The following is a 14,439-nucleotide window of genomic DNA, read 5'->3' on the forward strand; positions in this document are numbered from 1 at the left end:
TGATAACAGTTACCCAAAACTCCACTTTGAAAAAACTGAGGTTATGACTGACTTTTATGACATGCACCACACCCAACATGGAGAGGAGGTGTAGCATTGGCACTTAGATCCTGTACAACAAGCCCTCTGTATCTGTGGGTTTGACATCCATGGATTCAACCCACTGTGGATCAAAAATACTCAGGAAAAATAATTTGTGTCTGTACTAAGTGGGTTCACTCAGGAAGAAGAAACATTGCATCTGGGAAACTCAGTCACCAGAAAGTACTTTTGCGGGGGGATCGTTTTAGGAGAAATAGGGCTGCAGGTTTGAAAAGCAAGAAGAGAGTAGAGTTGGGCTAGGATGGGGGTTCTTTATGTCCTAAAAAATAGTACAACTTCTATTTATTTACATAGCACTTACACTATATTAGGTGTTATAGGTAATGTGGAGATAATTTAAACTATTTTTAAGGATGTCTGTAGGTTGATATAAAGGCTTTAATATAAAGGTTCAAGTCCTTTAAATTAAATGATATATGCACATACTATACCATCATGAATCTTTGAGTAGTTTGGTATTCACAAGAGGTACTGGAATCAATCCCCTGAGGATACCAAGGGATGATTGTATTTATCTTCCAGATGGCAAATTATGGACCTATTTTATCTGTGAAAGCTATAAAAAAAAATCGACTTTATTTGTTGAGACATAAAAATTAAATGATCTGATAAATAATTCAGTTGCCCAGAGTGGTAGTTTTAAAATGATATGATGATGATGTGAAGAAGCCCACGCACATCAAAAGGTCATTTATCAATGTTCCAACCAAGGGCCCATCTAAGGTCTCAGACAATGCATAGCATCAACTACCGGATATAAGAGAGAATGAACTTTCAGCAATTCTAGCCCTCACCCTTCAAATCCCCCAGGTGAGACACCAGCCATTGGGAAGCAGAGACTAGGCATCTCCTCCACTCTACCTGAATCCCTGACCCACGGAAACTATGAACAATAGTATCTCATTATTATCCCCAAAACTGGGATAACTTCTTACTGCATATTAGTCTTGAATATTATTAACACTGGAAAGAAGTTCCTGCCCTAAAAATGAATCAATTTTACAACGCTAATTGAATTTGAACAAGAGTCTTTTCTACTGGAGACTAAATATCTCTGGAGCATTTATAATCAAGTTGCTGGTTCTATAAAGATGAAAAATGATACTGGATTGTGATGATCACATGGAGGTTGTAGCACCTTGAAAACCCAGTGTCATCTATTATCACACTAAAACTACAAAAGTTTCCTCAAAAATAGCCAGATGGAGGCTGGTGCTGTGGTGCACACCTGTAAGCCCAGCAACTCAGGAGGCTGAGGCAGGAGGATCGCAAGTTCACAGCCAGCCTCAGCAAATTTAGCAAGGCTCTAGGCAACTTAGTGAGATACTGTCTCAAAAAATTTAAATGGTTGGGGATGTGACTCAGTTAAGTGTCCCTGGGTTCAATTCCCAGTACAAAAAAAAAAAAACTGGGGCCACAAATTAAATTTATAGTTTGGTCTATTTTTTTAAAGTCCTCTTGTTTAAATACTTTTGTTTTTTTTATTGGTTGTTCAAAACATTACAAAGCTCTTGACATATCATATTTCATACATTTGATTCAAGTGGGTTATGAACTCCCATTTTTACCCCAAATACAGATTGCAGAATCACATTGGTTACACATCCACGTTTTTACATATTGCCATACTAGTGACTGTTGTATTCTACTATCTTTCCTATCCTCTACTATCCCCCCTCCCCTCCCCTCCCATCTTCTCTCTCTACCCCATCTACTGTAATTCATTTCTCTCCCTTGATTTTTTTCCCTTTCCCCTCACATCCTCTTATATGTAATTTTGTATAATGAGGGTCTCCTTCCATTTCCATGCAATTTCCCTTCTCTCTCCCTTTCCCTCCCACCTCTCATCCCTGTTTAATGTTCATCTTTTTCTCATGCTCTTCTTCCCTGCTCTGTTTTTAGTTGCTCTCCTTATATCAAAGAAGACATTTAGCATTTGTTTTTAGGGATTGGCTGGCTTCACTTAGCATAATCTGCTCTAATGCCATCAATTTCCCTGCAAATTCCATGATTTTGTCATTTTTTAGTGCTGAGTAATACTCCACCATTTGACCCAGCTATTGCCCTTCTTGGACTATTCCCTGAAGACCTTAAAAGAGCGTACTATAGGGATACTGCCACATCGATGTTCATAGCAGCACAATTCACAATAGCTAGACTGTGGAACCAACTTAGATGCCCTTCAATAGATGAATGGATTTAAAAAATGTGGCATTTATACATAATGGCATATTACTCAGCATTAAATAGTTTTGTATGGTTTTATAATCCTCTATATGAAATCCCATCCCCAAATGGGTATGTGTTATGGCTAACTACTGCTTGAAAACAAAGACTGAGACAGAAAAATGTGGAAAGCTGCCAATCACTCCCAAATAAAATCCTAATCATCTTTGAAATGTTTGCCCAATAAATTAACAAAACTTTAATTTAAATGGAACTACCCATTTATTGTAAGCAGCAAAAAAGACTATAACACCAAATCTTACTCTATTCGTTATGTCCATTTTGAAAAGATTTTTGTTCAGTATTTTCAAGTTCTTGAAATTGTGGGGAAGTGGGGAGGTCAAGAAAGGCCTCAGAGTTTCTCAGAACTACTCCAGGCTTTGGACCTCCACTGTACACTTCTGAAACCCCAATTTTCTGTTCAGCCAGAGGTGGTTAGACCCAGAAGAGAATAGCATGTCACAATATTCTGGCTCAAACAAGACTAATTTGATACAGAAAGCTGATTTTAACTTTTACAATTAGAAATATCTGTTTGAGAGTAAAGGTGTACAGCTCAGTAGTAGAGCACATGCTTCATATGTATAGGTCCTACATTCACTTCCCAGCACCCCTGCCCCCCACCATCCCAAAATTTCTTTTAGTGGAAAATCTACTTGGAAAATTGAACTGAAGATTTTTTTTAAAAAAAATGGAATCAGAACTCAGAAATGTGTGTCAAAATCATATTCTAACCCCTGCTCATCTGAATACCCTCCTCTCCCTATCACCTACACTCATGCCAACTAAAGTCTGAAAATATACCCAATTTCTATCAACCTCTTTCAGTATTTTAACTTGCTGTTTCCATTTCTTTGGTCACAGATTCCTAGTTGTTTTACGATAGAACTTCAAAGCATACCAGTTGTCTTCTCATCTCCACGCATGAGCTTAGGACTGTTGTTCCTACACAGGGAACAGATAGATTATGATGAACAGAAACTTCCAGACCCTTTCTATCTGTTTCTCTTCCAGCCCAGATCCTGATACCAGTGTTGTGGAATGATCTGCATTTTCTTCTTTTGGTCCCATTTGAGGCATCTTCTCACAAAAGGCTTACAATCTAGGTGACTGACTATTTTAAAATTGGGGAAGGGAAAGGGAAGGGCTATAGTTATGATTGGCTTGTTGAGGACACTATCCACATTGTGACTGGAAGATGTAGGACAAAGGGAGTGTCTAAATGGGGGTTGTGGCATAGATATCAAAGTCTGCATTCCTGCTCCCAATATGGACATATGTTATACGTGTAGAGGAGCTCAAAATGGCTATATTTTAGTCATATGATTTTGTAACTGAAAATGGCAATTTCATTTCACTCCAGTCATGATGGCAATTATCAAGAATACAAGCAACAATAAGTGTTGGTGAGAATGTGGGGGAAAAGGCACACTCATTCTTTGCTGGTGGGACTGCAAACTGGTACAACCACTCTGGAAAGCAGTATGGAGATTCCTTAGAAAACTTGGAATGGAACCACCCAGTTATCCCACTCCTCTGTTTATGCCCAAAGGACTTAAAATCAAAATACTATAGTGATGCAGCTACATCAATGTTCATAGAAGCTCAATTCACTATAGCGAAACTAGATGCTCTTCAATAGACGAATGGATAAAGACACTGTAGTATATATACACAATGGAATATTACTCAGCATTAAAAGAGAGTAAAATTATGGTATTTGCAGGTAAATGGATGGAGTTGGGGAATATCATGCTAAGCGAAGTAAGTGAATCCCCAAAAATGTTCTCTCTGATAAGTGGATGCTGATCCATAATGGGGAGGGGGTATGGGGGTAGGTAAGATGGTGAAATGAGACAGACATCATTACTCTAGGTACATGTATGATTGCACAAATGGTGCAACTCTGCATCGTGTACAACCAGAGAAGTGAAAAGTTGTGCTCCATTTGTATACAATGAGTTGAAATTCATTCTGCTGTCATGTATAACTAATTAGAACAAATAATTTTTTTAAAAAAAATGATAGCAAGGAAAAAAGTGGCTACATCTGATCACATATTGTGAAATTTAAGTTTTAGTTTACAGTAAACAGGTTTTTGTTACATATTGGGAAACTCGAGACTACAGGTTTAACTGTAATAGAAAAGAGAACAATTCATCTCATAAGAAGCACAAAAAGCACAAGAAAAGCAAAATGTCATGTTCAACTAAAATTCCACTCCTGCAGGGTGCCTCTGATGGCCCATCTATTTCTGACATGGCACTAAGACAAAGCTAGGTCTGCCAGTTACACCCCCCTCTTCTTGAAACAGTAGCCAAATGAGTTTCCCTCATATAGAAGCAGAGGGGATTCATTTATGAGGTGTCCTGGACTAAGACTCCTTTCCAGCAGCGCTGTGAAGAAATAGATCCACGCAGAGAAAAGGCAGTTGTCAACAGCAAGATCTGAAAACTTCTCAGGGAGATGCCTGTAAATCCATAAGCAGAAGCCACGGAAGGATAGAGAGAAGTTTAGGCAAGGGTAGAAGCAGCTGGAGTTGCCGCAGGTGCTGGAAGCAGAAACTGAGTATATACCTGAGAACAGGAGGGATGGGTGGGGCTACTAAGGGATGAGCTTCTTCCTTGGACCCCAAATGCAAGGACATTCTAGGTCCATGGGTCTACAGGGGTTAGTAAGTGGCATGGTGTTGTCTGCTTCTTGACATTCTTGAGTTTCCTGGGATAAACCCTCATCACCTGAGATGCCCTGAAACGCTTGATTCAATCCCTCGTTTCATTTCTTTAAAGACAGAAAAGATAAAAGGACAAAAGAGAAACATATCTTTTCAAGGACCAAAGCTTAGGCTTCTGTGGCATGATTTCGGTCACCATCCTCTTCTAACATCCTGGGAAGTTGAATGTCCTTTATGTTTTTTATATAATAAACTTTTTACCCTTTTTCAAAAGAAAGTTCAAAATGTATAGTATCTTTTTGTAAATGTATTTAGATATGATAATGCAGTCTGGATCATAACCAGTTTAATGGTGCAGTTAAATTTCTTATTTAATTTTCTTTCTCTCTCTTCCTTTCTTTTTTTCTTCATTCATTCATTTATTTTTGAACCCAGGACCTTGTGCATGCTAGGCAAGTGCTCTGCACTGAGTTGCATACCCAGGCCTTTTTAGTTTGAGACAGGATCTTGCTAAATTGCCCATGCTGACCTTGAACTCAAGATTCTCCTGGCTCAGCTACCCAAGTAGCTAGGATTATAGGCTCACACCTGGCCCAATCAATTTTGCTTTTTTCCTAAAAATGTGATTTATATTAATTTGTATACATGTTTCTGATTAAGGAAAACTTAGGGATTGTTATTTTCTATCCAGCCAGAAAAATGACTTGGTTTTAGTTGTCTAGAGTATTGATCAAAATATTTTATACAGAAATTCCTGAGCTGAACCTTATTGACTTTCAAGATATATTTCAGTCATGTTTATTTAAATCATTGTAAATTAGAGGAATAAAGCTGTCCTCAAGATCTGTACCAAGAGATCCCTTTTTAGGAAAGAATACTCTTTAATATAAAAGGGATTTTTTGTTGAGGGGGGTGGGTAACTTAGAGAAATATTTATGATTTTAACATCTGGCACCAGAATCTCAAATCATGAAATTGTCAAAAATGCTAGGTATGGTTATTTTTTATTTTTTTTAGTGAGGAAGCTTCAGAGAGGTCTGAATTTCATATCAAGGTTGATATCAGTGGGATGGTATCAGGACACAAGGGTGCAGACTCCACGTGCCCATTTGGCCTCAGTCTGGATTTAGGAACTCCTCTTCTTAAACAGTGCTACCAAGCTCCAGTTCCTTGGAAACAAGTTGTACAGGTTTAAAATCAAGTCTCCTTGGGTTTAATCAGGCTCTCTCAAAAACCAGGCTTCACATATTTTGATTTTTCCTTTCTAAATTAAGATCACTTTCCGGTTTCTTGTTCAGACAACTCTAGATTGTAGGATTAGATATCTGTAAACTTTTCAGACACATTTTCAATCATTAGTTTACCCACAAATTGTTTATTCTCTCTGTGTCTTCTTCCATGAACTGAGATAGGTCAGTACCATTAAAGATTCAAGTCAGAAATCCTCCTTTACATTTTTTAAACATTTGGATTAGCATTTGGCTTCCTTTGTAGTTTGCCTGCAAGAAGGCAAAGGACTGATCTGCTGACCCCAGCATTCTGATCTACACAGGGGCATTGCTTTCTGTAAATTAATAAAGAGGTAAACATTACACATTCATCGAAATGCATATGCATGTGCATACACACCTCAGTCTATACGGGTGATAGAGCTCAGTGTTTGGTGAAAGAGCTTTCTGAGAATTCAAGGAATTAAAACAGTGAACTTAAAAGAAAGGTGGTGGTGGGGAATCTCATGAAAATTAAAGGGATGTCAGCAGAGCAAAGGAGAGGGACCAAGGAGTGGGTGGAGGGGAGGGAGGGGGGAGTGCTGGGGAGTGATATTGGCCAAATTATATTGTTATAGTATGCATGTACAGATATGTAACAACAATTCCTATCATAACGTACAACTATAATGCACCAATTAAAAATGTAGAAAAAAAAAAAGAAACAAGACAGTGAACGTGACCAAGGGAAACACTACTTTATGAACGCTCTTGGCAGTGGCAGCCAGTCTTGCTCTGGCACCAGACAGCAATCCCTGCAACACCTGGCTTCACATTCAAAATGGCCATAGAAGAAGATTCCACGTTCTAAGAAAATTTAACACATGAAAACTTAAATTTAAGTCAATAAATTAGAGAACTTCATTTGTATAAAACTGCATAATCAGTTGCAACTAAATAGGGACCTTGTTTTGATCACTGAAATGAATTTTCATTTTCAAAATAGCTACTGTAGGTCATATATTTTAACATTACAAAATAGTAAATGCATATCACACACATATACATACCTGTATATGACATTTTCTAATTGGCAAATGGAAGAACATATAATTTTAATTCCCATCACCTAAAAATTGTCTACAATTCAGAACTTAATTTTTTCAATTCAGGTCAGCTTTTCTCTTTCTTTTAAAATATGTGTCCTATGTTATATCATTCCATCCCAGAAAAAAATGAAAAATACTGTAAAATGGTCTAGGGGTGTAGCTCAGTGGCAGAGTGTGTGCTTGGCATGTACAAGACACTGGGTTCAATCCTCAGCACACATTTAAAAACAACAGAAAAACCACCACCACCAAAAAAAAAAAAAAAAAAAAAAAGCCAATAAACAACTACAAAATATGAGTGTTTTGATATTCCTGTCCTAAATAAGGTACTGAAGGTAAAGCTACTTTACTTGGCAAGAGTTAAAAATCCTCAATAATATAATCCAGTCTCAAATGGGGAAATTTACACTAAATATAGAACATTTTGAATGCATGCAAAGCCAAAATGGTAAGTAAGAAAAAGGAAATAACAAGCTGTGAAACAGGTGTCAGCTTCTCCAAATAGAAAAGTTTCTGTGAATATTTGGAACCCCAGAATTGCTTTCTCGGTCATTTGAGGACACAGATTACAGAATGATTTTCTTTATCTGCAAAGAATTTCTGGTTATCATCAATTGTGGTTGTGGTACCAACAAATAAATGCCCAATGCAGACTTTCAGTTTATGATATTACACTACAGGGCATAAATGTGGTTCCCAAAGCTACTCATAGTCCTTGGTCCTTGGTTAGCAATCTAACAATTTCCTGATGAAACACTTCCTTCTTCCTTGAAGATTATACTTTTGTGGTAGTTTTCCAGGAGTACATTCTAAAAGTGTTCTTGCTACTCTGTTTCTATTTGAAACAGGCTTTCACTACATTGCCCAGGTTGATCTTGAATTCCTGGATTCAACGGATTCTTCTGCCTTAGCTTCCCAAGTGCTGCTAGGTCTAAAGGAATAGTGCACACCACCAAACCCCACTATTTGCTACGCCTAACATTCATTAGTCAAGACAGCTGCTTCTTTTTCTCTTTCTTCTTCTTTTTTTTTTCTCCCTCCCTCCCTCTCTCTTAGTACTGAACTCACAGGCATTCTACCACTGATCTCCATCCCAAATCCTTTCTATTTTTTGTTTTGATAGAGGTCTGAGTTGCCCAAGTGGCCTTGATCTATCTCAGCCTCTGGAGTGGCAGGTTTTACAGGAATGCAACACTGACACCACACTGGGCTCAAGACAGCTTCTTAAATGTTCAAGGGTGTTCTTAAGGGACACGATAGCTGTGGCCTTGGGCCTTCCATAGGGAAACAGTTCTCCACAGTCTCTTGCAATTCTGCAGGCCATGCAAGCAGGAAGCTTACTCATCTTTTTGTTTCAGACTACCTTTTCCTGGATGTTCATATAGTGAGTGAACAGCCTTGGAAAATAAGATATCTGTCTTCTGGACCTAAGAGCTGGTTGCTTCCTATCCAGAGTAACAAAACTCACATCTCCCTCTGCAGTGAAATTTAGGCAGATTTGCTTGTGGCCCACTATAGAAACTATTTTATAAATATATTATAAACTGCAGTTGGACTCTATGTTGCCCCACAATCAACCCATAAGACTATTGAGACAAATGGATAAAAATTAGACTTTAAACTTTTGTTTAAATTTGAAAATTTCATCATTCTGAGTGATTTCATTTTATTATTAAAAACAGACTGGTTTGGGGTTTTGTCAACATCAGCAAGACTTTACTTAGTTCTTGTTTATTGCTAAAGCTAATAGTACTGACTGTGCTTTAGGCCTTATGAAAGGGGCTGGGTTGGTCCATCATGGGAAAAGCATCATGGGAAAAACTGCAGCAGAAAACTTACCTGCCCAGTGGCTAGAGGTGGCCTTGAAGGCCAGAGCAGCAGCTGTCCAGACAAGCACAGCCAGGGTGGGCTTATGGTGGGGTATTCTTGGACGTGGTGAGGGGAACCCCATCAAAGATAAGATTTTAAAAAGCTGACTCTGGGAGATGGAGAATTCAGAGGTTAACTGTCTACAATAACAGCGCTCTCCCCTCAACCAAATTAACTGCTATATTAAAAATTGAAGTGGATATATATATATGAAAAATATTCAACATCTCTGACAATCAGGGAAATACAAATCAAAACTACACTGAAATTCCATCTCACTCCAGTTAGAATGACAATCATCAAGAATACAAGTAATAATAAATGCTGGCTAGAATGTTGGGGAAAAGGTATAACATACATTGTCAGTGGGACTGCAAATTAGTATAACCATTTTGGAAAGCAGTGAGGAGATTTCTTAATCACCAAATGATCCAGCTATCTTACTCCTTGGTATTTATCCTTGGTATTGATCTAAAATGAGTGATACATGTATACCAATGTTTTAGCAGCACAATTCACAATAGCTAAGTTATGCAACCAGCCTAGATGACCATCAATGAATGAATGGATAAATTGTTGTATATATACACAGTGGGGTTCTACCCAGTTATGAAGAATAAAATGATGTTATTTGCTGTTAAATAGATGGAAATAGAGAACATCATTCTAACTGAAATAAGCCAAACTCAGAAAGACAAGGGTGGGATGTTTTCTCTCATATGTGGAAGCCCGAGCAAAGTGGGTGGGCAGGGAGAGCAGGAGGACATAGGCTGGGGATAGGAGGGGTGCAGGGTTGATCCCAGAAAAATAGAGGGAAGATCAGTGGAGTAGTGGAATATTGAGAGGGAGGAAAGAGGGACAGGGAAAAGGAGAACATGCAGAATGAATTTGACAAAATTACACTATGTACAGATATGATACCAAAGTGAATTCCACTTTTTGTATATCTATAAAGCACCAATTAAACAATGAGTAAATAGAAGGAAGACAAGTAGAGGAAGAAGAATTGGGGTGGAGGTAGATATGAATGAAGGGAAAAGAAAAAGGAAACACTGGAGAATGAAAGGGAGCAAATTATATTTCATGCATGTAGGACTTTGTCAAAATGAACCTTATTATTATGTATAACTATAATGCACTAATAAAAGCATTTTAAAAAGGAATGACAAACTTTTGAGGTGATGAAAATGTAGAAATGTTGATTAGCCTAATTTGATCATTCCACATTGTATTCATATATTGGAATATTTATTGGGTATTTATTATACCCAATAAATATATACAATAAAAATTTTAAGAGAGAAAAAAATGGGGGTTAAACTGGGGATTTAACTCGGTGATACCACATTCACCTATGTGTAAGGCCTGGGTTCCAGCTCCAACTCTGCAAAATGGAGGGAGTGGGGGGCTTCTAAAGAATAAAATATGGCACACCAAATCAGTCTATTGATCTATTCATTGAACAAATATTTTTGAACATAAAATCTTTGGCCAGAATGTCTTATCCTTGAATAAGACACCTGCCTTCAAGGATCTTAACACAGGGAAGAACATACACAACTGATAATGGCAACAGAGTTTCATTAGTCAGGTTATGTTCATCAAAAGTACTCCGTGGCTTTAATAAGATTAAAGTCTAATAAGATTAAAGTTTCTTTCTTTTACACAAGAGAACAGGTAGATAGCTCCAGGCTACTATGTAGACTTTATAATCATCAAGACTATGGGTTTCGCTACCTTGTTGCTCCATTCTCAACACTACTACTTCTTTGTGCCTAGAGATGGCTCTCAGCCATCCCAGACTGTGCTTTCTGGCCAATAGCAAAAGTAAAAAAAGAAAGCATACTCTTTCCCTTTTAAGACACTTTTCAGAAGTCACTTCCAATTATATGCCAGAGGCTGGAATCTAGACACATGGCTTCATATCAATAGAGTACTTTACTGTAACAAACCACGTGCCAACTAAATATATGGGGTTCTTCTCCCAAGGTAAAGAAGCAAATGGGAATTGTAAGAGGGCCAGCAAGTCTCAGCCAGGCATGAGGTTTCAGGCAACATCCTGGGCTAGAGAAGCTACTTCTGAGGATTTGGGGAGGCTTCAGGAAGAGGCAGAGCTGGAATCCTGAAAGGCAACTAGGATTGGCTTGAGCTGTGTAGGAAAGGTACATTCCAGGGAGGGGGAGAGTTTATACAATGACCCAAAAGTAAGAGAAAGCATGATGCTTTGAAGAAGCTGACATTTTTAAAAGCCCAAGCACTGAACACCAGGTTGAGTTGTGATAAAAGATGAATCTAAACTAAATCCATCTGGCAAGAGTTTGGGACTCTGCTTTAAGAAAAGGAGGGTTCAAACAAGGGAATTAACTTCCTTCCTTTGGAAGGATAATTTGGAAACTAGATTGGAGATGAAGTATCCTGAAAGTGTGTCCCCATTAAGTAATATTCATAGTAAGCCTGATTGGTGATTCAAAGAAACTTGCACTCTTATAGTGGCAATGGAAAAGAAGAAAAGTTGATGAATTCATGTGACAGGAGGTAGTATCAACCGGACATGGTGGTTAATTAGATTAGATGTAGAAAATGAGGGAGAGGAAGAAGTTAAGACCACTCTCAGTATCCTGGCTTTGGTGAAAGGCTGAATGGTAGCACTAGGTACTGAGATAGAGAAGCCTGTAGGAGTAATAGGGCTTGGGGAGGAAAGGGTAGCTCAGAACATTAAAAATACAACTGTCTATAGGACCTTTAAGTGGTGATGCCTAGGGCTAAAGAAGAGAGGAGGGAGGGGGGAGGGAGGGAGGGAGGGAGGGAGGGAGAGAGAGAGAGAGAGAGAGAGAGAGAGAGAGAGGGAGGGAGGGGGGGGGGAGGGAGAGAGAGAGAGATATGAATCGATCAATCTTGGTTGGGTATCTGTGATTGATAATCTTGTTCAAAATGGTAGATCTAAGCTTATATATTAAAAATAATTATAACTGGCAAATGTGTGGTACGCATGTTGTCCAATTCTAACTACCTATATTGTAGATCTAAACTTACATTTTAAAATAATTATAATAGGTAAATGAATGTATAAAGCATCTACTTCCAAATTCCTATGTATATTACTTATATTACATTATTACATTGGCAATAATTATTTTGCAAATCAGAGTTTTAGTTGTCCATTTCATTTGACTTGATATATTCATGTGACATACGCAGCATAAAAATTTAGCTGCTAGGCAATCTCAATTTTTCAAACATTAAACTTAAGAGTTTTAAATCTTCCCAAACTGCAATTCAGTTTAGACTAAGAGAGATTTCCTAGATGTTAATTAACCTCCTATGATTCTGTTTTTCATAATAAGAATAGCTTTCTAAAGAATAACATTAGGGTTAGCTTTCATTTATTACACGATTATTTTAAAAATTCACTTTATCTTGTTACTCTGGAACCTTCTATTATATTGCCATTTCTTTGTTGTTTTTCAACTAGTCTTAAAGCTCCATTCTTTTGTTGTTGTTGTTGTTTTGATTCTTAAATGTTTAATTATATATCCTAAAAATTCAGGAGAAAAGGCACTTTCCCTATGATTTTCTATGATCATTAACCCAAGAGTCCATGAAAGGATAGAAATAAAAAAGGAATAAAAGAATAGGAGCAGGCTTTTGGTGTACAACTGTATCCCAGCTACGTGGAAGGCTGAAGCAGGAGGATTACAAATGTAAGGCCAGCCTTGGCTACTATAGCAAAACCCTGTCTCAAGATAAAACAAAAAGGGCTGTGGATGTATCTTAGTGTTAGAGCTTTAGCCTAGCATGAACAAGGCCCTGAGTTCAATCCTCAGTATCAAGGTAGTATGATTAAAAACAACAACAACAACTAGTCTTCCTTTTTCCCCCCCATGGGGAACCTCATGTTGTGCCCAAATAATCAGACCTATTCATGGGTCATTAAATAAAACTGAGTTTAAAAAGGAAACCGAGAGCACCAAAGATGTTGAAGGGAGCTCAGTGACAAAGTGCTTGCCTGGCAAACATAAAGGCCCTGGGTTCAATGCCCAGCACTGTAGTAAATGAATACGTTTTAAAAAGAAGTTTTGGAGAGAAATAAAAAAGCCACTTTCCTACCTTTTCATTTCTATCATGAAAATCAAGATGAAAGTGTCCCTTATTGGAGTTTGAATCAGAAGAAAAACAGAGAAGGTAGGTGGGACAAGAAATTGTACTGACCAGCCATTTTTCTAAGAAAAAAAATCTCAGTGAGTTTGGGCGAAGGCAAATATTCAGCAGCAACCTCTACAGCTGTTAACCTTGGTTTAAAAACAGCAAAAGTTAAAATTACTCGAGGGTTCTTGTATAAAACCCTTGGCCATGTTGTTTTCTTTTTCAAAGTATCCATTTCCATTCCACTTTTCTCTGATATTCTGTAGGGAAATTATATGAATGGTGTGGTCACAGAGCAGAGAGAATATAACAAAAGATACATTCATAAAAACTTCAAAAAACTTAGAGAAGCAATCCCATCTATGTAACAAGAGCACAAGATAGACATCACAGGGGCAGATGATGAGATGGACCTGAAAAAAAAAGTGGAAAATAAAAATATAACTAGTGTATTAACGAAATCTATATTGCAAGCAACCCAACAAAGACCTCGATGGGTCAATTGGTTTTATTACTTTTTAGAAATGGCCAAAATGCAGTAATAATGACACGAATAAACCTTACCTGTTTTATAAAATAAATGGATAGTTAAAATTGGACTAAAAAATAATTGGACTCCATCTTAATTTTCACTAATGTCCTAAAGTCCAAGAAAAGACAGAGAATACTCCCACATTCCAAAAATGATGTACTATACAGCTGATGAAGGAATTGCAAAGAGTTAGCATCCAGCATCCAGGTGACTCAACATTCATCTCAAGGGTATAAAAAGGATGAAGGCTTAGAGGGCTCCAAAGGGACTTCACCAACAGTTTGACCTGGAGCCCATGGAGACTATAGAGAACAGTGTTAACACCAGGCATTCGGTTGGAAAGCCTCAAGAAACCAGCTCGTTCCTCTGAACAAAGAGAAGTGGGTACATTTGGAATAGTCTGCATTTGTAGTTGCTGGGACTTTGTACTGATGAGGGTGGGCTACAAGAGAAAGCCACCCTGCAGTTGGATTTAAAAGGAAACTGGAACTCTAAGAGACAGAGACAGCCATAAACAGCCATTCAAGCAAGGAGGTATTACCCACACTTGGTGAACTTCAGATGAGAGATGTCCAG

Source organism: Marmota monax, unplaced genomic scaffold (genome assembly GCF_021218885.2).
Source record: "Marmota monax isolate L192 unplaced genomic scaffold, Marmota_monax_Labrador192_F-V1.1 WCK01_AAM20220418_F8-fsc00031, whole genome shotgun sequence".
Classification (NCBI taxonomy): domain Eukaryota; kingdom Metazoa; phylum Chordata; class Mammalia; order Rodentia; family Sciuridae; genus Marmota; species Marmota monax.